We start from the raw sequence: 9,176 nt of genomic DNA, 5'->3' as shown, positions 1-9,176 counted from the left end.
CACTCTTGCTTCTTTATCCAGCTTGCCATTCTATGCCTTTTCATTGGTTCACTTAGCTTATTTACATTCAAGGTTAATATTGATATGTGTGGATTTGATTCTGTCATTATATTGTTACCTGGTTATTAAGCAGACTTTATTGTGTAGCTCATTTACAGTGTTTACATCTTTCATGGAAACATTTTCATAGAAGTGTGGAGATAAATTATATTATGGCTAGAGGCCATGATGGTGGGAGCAGTCATAAGAATTATTGTATTGTGATGAGTGTATGTAAGTTAAATGAGCCACTTATCAGTAAGACTGATAATAGGATAATGGCTAGGGTGACATCATATGAAATTGTCTGGGCCATAGCTCATAATGCATGGATTAGTGCATATTTTGAATTAGATGCTCATCCTGATCATAGAATAGAATAGATGGTTCGGCTTGATGTGGCTAGTATAAATAAGAGGCCTATATTAAAATTAATTAGATGATCTGGTATAGGGAGGGGGTTCATAAGAGGAGAGCAATAGAAAGGGCTATTGTTGGAGCAGTAATATAAAGAATAATAGTAGATGGTGAGGGCTGTAAGAGTTCTTTGTTGAAAAGTTTTACTGCATCAGCAAATGGTTGAAGCAGCCCAGAGGGGCCTACAATGTTGGGTCCTTTGCATAGTTGTATGTAGCCTAAGATTTCTCATTTGATGAGCGTAAGGAATGCTTTAGTGATAAGAGTGGGGATAATGAGTAGGAGAAGGTTAATTATAGCATGTAGTTAAGAAGAGGAGTTCAACCTCTGATTACAAAGTTTTAAGATTTGTGCAATTGCTGGGCTCTGCCATCTTAACAAACCCTGTTCATGGGTAGTGTGCGTGATGATTTTTTAGAATGAGATAGCCTCCTCTATGGAGTGAGGGCACTTTATGAAAGGGATCCTATTTCTCTTGTCCTTTCGTGCTAGGAGAAATGTTAAATAGACAGAAACCAACCTGGATTATACTGGTCTGAACTCAGATCATGTTAATCGACTTTAATCATTGAACAAATGAACCCTTAATAGTGGCTACACTATTAGGATGTCCTAATTTAACATCGAGGTCATAGACCCTATTGTCAATATGAACTCTAGAATAGATTGTGCCGTTATCCCTAGGGTACCTTACTCTGTTGATCAAATTATTGGGTCAATATGTATTAACTCACCTAGACTAGTGTGGTCGTAGTGTAGGTTGCTCAGAGGTTGAATTATGCTCCTAGATCACCCCAACCAAAATTTTTAATGCAGGAATAGTAGGCTATAGCCTGTAGGCTTGTTTGAGTTTTAATTTGCATTAATGAATGAAAGCTCTGTAGGGTCTTCTCATCTTATTTGTTTATATCTGTCTCTTCATGGATAGGTCAATTTCACTGATTAAAAGTAAGAGACAGCTGAACCCTCCTGTGGCCATTCATACAAGTCCCTATTTAGGGAACAAGTGATTAAGTTACTTTTGCACGGTCAGGATACTGCGGCCATTGAACAAATGTCACTGTGCAGGCAGTGCCTCAAATACTGGTAATGCTAGAGGTGTGCTTTTGGTAAACAGGTGGGGTATGATTTGCCAAGTTCCTTTTACTTTTTGTAATCTTTCCTTACAGCATACCTGTGTTGGGTTAACAGTGTAAATAATAGGGTGTTTATTATATTGTTCATTAATATTAGGCTGTTAACTGTCAGTGGATTATTCTGGTCTGATGTAAGCTCATGCAATGGAGAACATCTTCACGTTACTTATACTAACATTATTGCTTCTATTAAGTAATAGATTAGTCCAATGTGATGTTAAGAATTCAGTAGAGTGATTAGAATTTAAGATAGTTAGATGTTAAGCTTAAACACTTTCTTAATTGGTGTCTGCTTTTGGGCCAACTGTGGTGGTAGTATTTTTTATTCTCTGTAGGAAGATTGTTTCCTAGGGTCTAAAGAGCTGTCCCTCTTTAGACTAACAGTTAAACTTACAGGTAGATTAAGTAATTCTGTGGGTGAGCTTCAAGTTGAATTAAGAGTCTATCTTGGACAACCAGCCATCACCAGGCTCCGTAGGCTTATCACTTCTACTCATGAATCTTTCCACTATTGTGCCACATAGGTGAGTGTGCTCTTTCAGCTATTCTTGGGTAGCTTGGCTGGTTTCGGGGAACTTGGCTATAGTTCTCTGTGTACAGTTATTTCTGGTTAATACATTATGCAGAAGGTATAAGGGCTTGTATTTGTTTTTTAGTGCTTGATACAGTTCTTTCATCTTTCCCTTACGGTACTATGTCTATTGTGCCAGGGTAAAAATTTCTATTGCCTATATCTTTGTTTAAGGTAAATGGTTTGATTAAGATAGTTTGATAATATTTTCACAGAAGCGTGTAGTTAAGTTTCATAGAATGTATATGTAGTTAAGTGTGTTTTAGTGGTGGCCAGTAACAGTCTGTTGTTTTCATATTGAGCACTCCCTTAAAGATCTCTTATTGCTCTACCGTAAAGATACATCCTTGTGTATGTTCATCACAGTACTATTCACAACAGCAAAGATGTGGAATCAACCTAAATGCCCATCAAGGGTAGACTGGATCAAGAAAATGTGGTCATATACACCATGACATACTATGTGCCCATAAAAAAGTATGAGATAACGTTTTTTGCAGCAGCAGCATGCATGGAACTGGAGGCCATTATCTCAAGTCAACAGAAAACCAAATAATGCATGTTCTCACTTATAATTAGAAGCTAAACATTGAGTACACAAGAACACAAATAAAGGAACAATAGATATTGGGGCCTACTTGAGGGTAAAGGGTGGAGGAGAGAAAGGATCTAAGAACTATCTGTCGGGCACTATGCTTATTACTGGAGTGACAAAATAATCAGTACACCAAACCCCAACGAAGTGCAATTTACCTAGATTACAAACCTGAACATGTATCCCCTGAAACTAAAATAAATTAAAAATCAAAAATCCATAAGCATAACCAAGTATCAATTGTAATACTTTAGAAAAATCTAATAATTTATTGGGGAAGCAGGGTTTTTCGTTTTTGTTTGTTTGTTTGTTTCTGGAGTCGCCCAGGCTGGAGTGCAGTGGCGCAATCTCGGCTCACTGCAAGCTCCGCCTTCCAGGTTCACGCCATTTTCCTGTCTCAACCTCCCAAGTAGCTGGGACTATAGGCGCCCGCTACCATGCCCGACTAATTTTTTGTATTTTTAGTAGAGATGGGGTTTCACCGTGTTAGCCAGGATGGTCTCGATCTCCTGACCTTGTAATCCACCTGCCTTGGCCTCCCAAGATATCTTCTCTTAACTATAGCTCTGACCTGATTTATGAGCAATTGCACCATATCATATGTGATGGTTAATTTTATGTGTAAATTTGGGTAGGCTACAGTACTAATATATTTGGCCAAATACCACCAGTCTAGATATTGCTGTGAAGATGTTTTTTAGATACAGTAAAGAGTTAAATCAGTAGACTTGGAGTAAAGCAGATTACCTTCCATAATGTTGTAGGCATCATCCAATCAGTTGAAGGCTGTAAAAGAAAAAGACTGAGGTCCCCAAAGGAAGAGGAAATTCTGCCTCCAGACTCAAGCTGCACCATCAGCTCTTTCCTAGGTCTTTAGCCTGCTGACTTGCCCTGAAGATCTCAGACTTTGACTTGCTAACCTTTTGCACTGAGTCACAACACACGAGCCAATTCATTAAAGTAAATATTAAAGTACATCTCTCTAGGTAGGTAGGTAGATAGATAGAACACACATACTCACACACACATACACATACTTACGTGTGTGTGCGTGTGTAAATATGTATATACACATATATGAGCTTTTCTGGTGTTTATGTTGCTTAAGGATCTTTATGCTTCTTAAATCTGTGACTTAATGTGTTCTACCAGTTTCAAAAAATTATCTCTTCACATATTTCTTTTAGCCATAAAACATCTGCTAAAGGGCTAAAAGAAATTAAATTTTAAACACACTTGCACCCCAAACGCACACAGAAATACTAGTAACAAACTGTAGAAATGAACCCTGAAAGTATAATCTTGAAATACAAAGAGTTCTTCAGAGTTATATGTCTAGGTGGAGGGAAGGGAAGGAAAAATCAGAAGTACTAAATCTAAAAGAAGGTCATGAAAGAGAGCAAAAGGAACACAAAAGGTAGTCAATAGAAAACCATAGTAAAGAGTTCATTTAAATTCACGGTAGAAAACAAAATGATGGAAAAAGATGTATCAGGCAAAAGCTAGCTTGAAAGAAACCTTGTATGGCTATACTAATATGGTACAAAGTATACTTGAAAGAATAAACATTGGTATTGACAAAAAGGACTTTTATGAGTCTAAAATCATCAACTAAAAGAAGATGTATAATTCTACATTTATGTGCTCCTAATAATATAGTCACAAAATAAGTAAACTCAGAACTTTCAGAAATAAAAAGAGAGGCATATCTGCAGTCATAGTTGGTGATTTTCACACACTTGACTCAGTAACTGATAAAATATTTTGGTGTGGAAAGAACTTGCATATGCTGTTGGTTAGAGAGTAAATTGGAACAGTCACTTTAAAAGACTCTGACATTGTTCATTGAAGTTGAATATACACATAGTCTATGGCCAGAGATTTTCCTTACAGGGTATTGCCAATAGAATATCAAGAAATATGTACAAATGTTTACAGAAGCTACAGTTGTAAAAAGCAGACTGTAAATAACTCAAATGATCATCTATTGTAGAACTAGGAAATTGATTTGGATTTCATAATGATGATGATGGATTATCATCAGCAGGAAGAAAGAATGAACTAATATTATGTGCAATAATCTAAATGAATCTTACAAACATAATGATAGGTGAAATAAGTCAATTACAAATAATTCAAACCATATCATTCTATCAATAGAAAATTCAAAAAAATTCAACATAGTCTTATAAGTCAACATGCCAGCTATATTTGGAAAGAGACAATAGCTACTGGAAGAGAACACAAGGGAAGTGCTTGAGATTTAAATAAGGTTCTATTTTCCTGAGACATGGATAGCGGCTTTAATGGGTAATTTATCTTTGTGATAATTCAGTAAGCTTCTACTCATGAATATTCCCACTTAAGAGTTGAACACTTTATTTTATCCAAAAATCTATTTTCAAGTTAAAGCATGTGATAGCATTTTGCAAAAAAAAAAATGATTTTCTTAATGAATTTAATCATGTTCTATTGAATCATCACTTTCAAGTTCTATTCCTGAAGACAGGCTTGGTGTACCCTTTCAGGGCATTCAGCAATATTCTCTAGTGAGGTCAAACTGAAGACACACTAGCAAAGCATCTTAGAAATCATATGGATTCCTTCCTGAACTGCCATAACATCAGTTTTGCTTACACTTGTGTTTTATACAGCATGTGTTAGGACTTATGATGTTGTCTGAGTATATATTTGGGTGTGTAAAAAGATTATCTGGTACCTTGGCAGGATTTCAGCCTTTTGTCTACATGTCATGACATAAAGTCAACAGTGAGGAAATATTTCTTTCCTGCTTTGATAGATAAAAAATCTTATTGTAAATCCTCAAAAAAAAAAAAAAGTGAGCATTTTCTGGTTTCCCCTGCCACTTACTACCAGTAGCTAAGAAATATGTTCTTTTCCCCTTCTAGATGTTTTTCTCTTATTAGCTTTTTCCTGCGGTTCCATCTTGTTAGATGCCTAGACATGCATACTTCTGTTCCTCTCCTGCATCCACAATGAAGGATGTGTATGTGCGTGGAGAGGCACAGGAGCCTGTGTTGTGTGGAGGGCAAAATCTCTCCTAAGTGGAGATTCAAGCATCTGGGAGTTTCTTTTCAGTCTTTCCCTATTTTCTTACTATAACAGAAATAAACAGTTTCTACTTTTATGGAAGGAACCACTCTTATTTAAAACTACAATTTTTGTATTTGTGTCAGGTTTCTGTCTGGTTTGTGTTGGACAAAAAGATTGTCCAGTGTGTATTTTATAGTTTCACAGACTTTATTCATCCTAGTGGACAAAGGCAGGTAAAATAAATGTTTTTCATTTTATTTTTTTCTCTGCAAAACTGTACTTTCAATAAATGATTGATTCTTAAATAGATGGTGATAACTTTTCTAGTGCAGAAATAAAGTCCATGCAACTTTCATAAAACTTGGACCATACCTTTCAAAGTTCTCCTCAAGTTACACATAGAAATGAGTATGTGATCCATAATTAGTTGCTTTCTAGAGCAACGTGAAGGGAAGAGGAAAATAACAAGAAACGGAGTTCTGGGAATAAACATATTTTCAGTCCCAGTGAAGTAAATATATTTAAGATATATATAATCTGTTCTTATAATTTGGTGTATTCCTTTGAATTAATATTTTCATTTGAGAAATGCACTGCATGCACCCTTTAGGTAAATGAAGAAAAGACTTTCAATGAGGTCATACAGATTGTGATGTCCCTACTTAGACATGCAAATCAACATAAGGAGATTCACTGAACATGCACAAGCTTCCCAGCAGGGGAGCCAAGAGTATTTTGGGAAACAATGAACACAGATGAACACAGATGAACACAATGAACACAATGAACACAGATGAACAATGAACACAGATGAAGAGGAGCCAAAGCTATCTTATTCATAGGGAGTAGCCCTTTTGTTTTGGACTCCATTTCTGCTAGTCCTTAAAATCCCTCTCTTGTTAAAGATGGCTTTTCCAAGTGAGTATGTCTCAACACAGACTTAGGATATTAAAGTCTCACTTAAAAGCAACAAACTCTTCAACATAGAAAGAAAACAAAAAGAGTTAACAACAGACTACCATCCTCAGTGAATTCCTGGGTATTTTTTCCCAAAGCAATCAAATCTGCATTTATGCTTAAAGAGAGCTCATGAGAGTGCCCCATCTTGAATACCTGAATTGAGCTCCTGACCCTGTTCCCAGGATTTGGTCTATGAGACCTTCGTTTATAATGTGTGTCAGATACACTCTTGGTGTAATAAAATATGACTCGGGGTCCTTTTTCTGACCTTTCTCCCTCTTTTTCTTCTCACTTTTACTTTCCCTTCAGTGACTTGGTGAGAGCTACGCAAAATTGATAGTGTGTACTTGGCTTGCTGGAGTATTTATAGACAAAGCTGAGCTATGAGAAGCCTCAGAAGCAGAACTTAGAATTAAGTAAGAAAACAATGTCCTTGTTCTCTCCCTCCTCTTCCTTGCTGAAAACAAAAGGCCAAATCTACAAGAAAACATCACTGCAATTCAAAAGCAGGTGTATTTCTACATGCAGAGCAGGTTGTGGGCTAGAAACAGGTGCCAGTGGTTACACAGTAGCAAGGGTTTTACACTACACCCTCAAGGAAATGCTCCAGTCCATCCAAGGTCACCTCTTGTGCACGCGCGCGCGTGTAGAAGCTACACACGGTAGAAGCTAACATTTGGCACTCTATCTTTTTCTCTATTTACGGACTAGCATACCCCAAGGTGTTCCAGATACTCATGCTGCTACCAGGTCACCAGGCCACCCCACTGCCATGTCTCTTTAAGCTCCACCCTAACTTAACAGTGCTTTTATGTTCCAGAATTTCCCCTACCTCCTTCCACTCCTTCACCTTCAGATTCATTTCTTCCTGTTCCTTCGCTTTTTGATAAAACTTACAGGACAGGGGTTATGTTAGTTAATATAGTTTACATAGCTGGAAAATAGAGAATCTGAGATTAAAACTCAGACCTTCTTTCTCTTAACCCATCAGGCTTCTTTTTGATCATTTCAATATGATGCTTCACTAGAGCCCAATTTTTTGTCACATTCTCTGCTTGAGTGTAGAAAGGACACTCATTCATGTATTTGATGTATACACTGTATCAGATCATAATTTACTTATGCAATAAGAAAGTAGGATTTTACTCTATAAATGTTCTACTTCATCTTTTATGGGGTCAACCATTTTCTGTTTTAGTTGGAGAAAAATTGTCAAAATTTGTTTATCTACATCTTATGTAATATGGTCTAGACAATGATTACCTTTACCAAAAACATCAACAATAGGAGCAGAGGACTTGGATTTGAAAAACTGACATAGGTGTTCAGAAAAGCCTGGAAGAGGAACATGTAATTGAGAACAAAAAACTTTTATTGAACTCAACTCTAGAATTTTTTCACTATTTTTTCTTATATATCTTATAGTGTCTTGGGTACACCGGGTTATCATGGCCAGACCAGCAGGACAGTTTGTTGAATGAGCTCATGTATAAATAACAGCTCCGAGTAGGGGGCGCCAAAATGGCCAAATAGGAAGAGCTCCAGCCTCCAGCTCCCAGTGTGAGTGACACAGAAGACAGGTAATTTCTGCATTTCCAACTGAGATACCGGGTTCATCTCACTAAGGCGTGTCTGACAGTCAATGCAGGACAGTGGATGCAGTCCAACGAGTGAGAGCCTAAGCACGGCAAGGCATCATCTCACCTGGGAAGCCCAAGGGGGAAGGGAGTGCCTTTTCCTACCCAAGGGAAACCGTGACACGCAACACCTGGAAAATCAGGTCACTCCCACCCTAATACTGCACTTTACCAAGGGTCATAGCAAAAGGCACATCAGGAGATTATATCCCGTGCCTGGCTCAGAGGGACCCATGCCCACAGAGCCTCCCTCATTGCTAGCACAGCAGTCTGAGATCTAACAGCAAGGTAGCAGCAAGGCTGGGGGAGGGGCACCCGCCATTGCTGAGGCTTAAGTAGGTAAACAAAGTGGCCAGGAAGGTCCAACTGGGTGGAGTACACCGCAGCTCAAGGAGACCTGCTTGCATGCCTCTGTAGACTCGACCTCTGGGGACAGGGCATAACTAAACAAAAAGCAGCAGAAACCTCTGCAGATGTAAATGTCACTGCCTGACAGCTTTGAAGAAAGTAGTGATTCTCCCAGCATGGAAGTTGAGATCTGAGAACACACAGACTGCCTGTTCAGGTGGGTCCCTGACCCCCGAGTAGCCTAACTGGGAGAACCTAACTGGGAGTAGCCTAACTGGAGTGGACCTCAAGCAAACTCCAACAGAACTGCAGCTGAGGGCACTGACTGTTAGAAGGAAAACTAACAAACAGAAAGGACATCCACACCAAAACCCCATCTCTATGTCACCATCATCAAAGACCAAAGGTAGATAAAACCA

At 38.2% G+C, this 9,176-nt stretch overlaps 1 pseudogene; it reads right to left on the bottom strand.

The window, feature by feature from the left end:
• Positions 1-3,928: 3,928 nt before the first annotated feature.
• Positions 3,929-4,062, bottom strand: LOC123567044 (small nucleolar RNA U3; annotated as a pseudogene).
• Positions 4,063-9,176: the final 5,114 nt, after the last annotated feature.

The sequence above is a fragment of the Macaca fascicularis genome, chromosome 9 (assembly GCF_037993035.2).
Source record: "Macaca fascicularis isolate 582-1 chromosome 9, T2T-MFA8v1.1".
NCBI classification, from domain to species: Eukaryota; Metazoa; Chordata; class Mammalia; order Primates; family Cercopithecidae; genus Macaca; species Macaca fascicularis.
The sequence above is the reverse complement of the archived record's forward strand: the minus strand, read 5'-3'. Positions and strand labels throughout refer to the sequence as shown.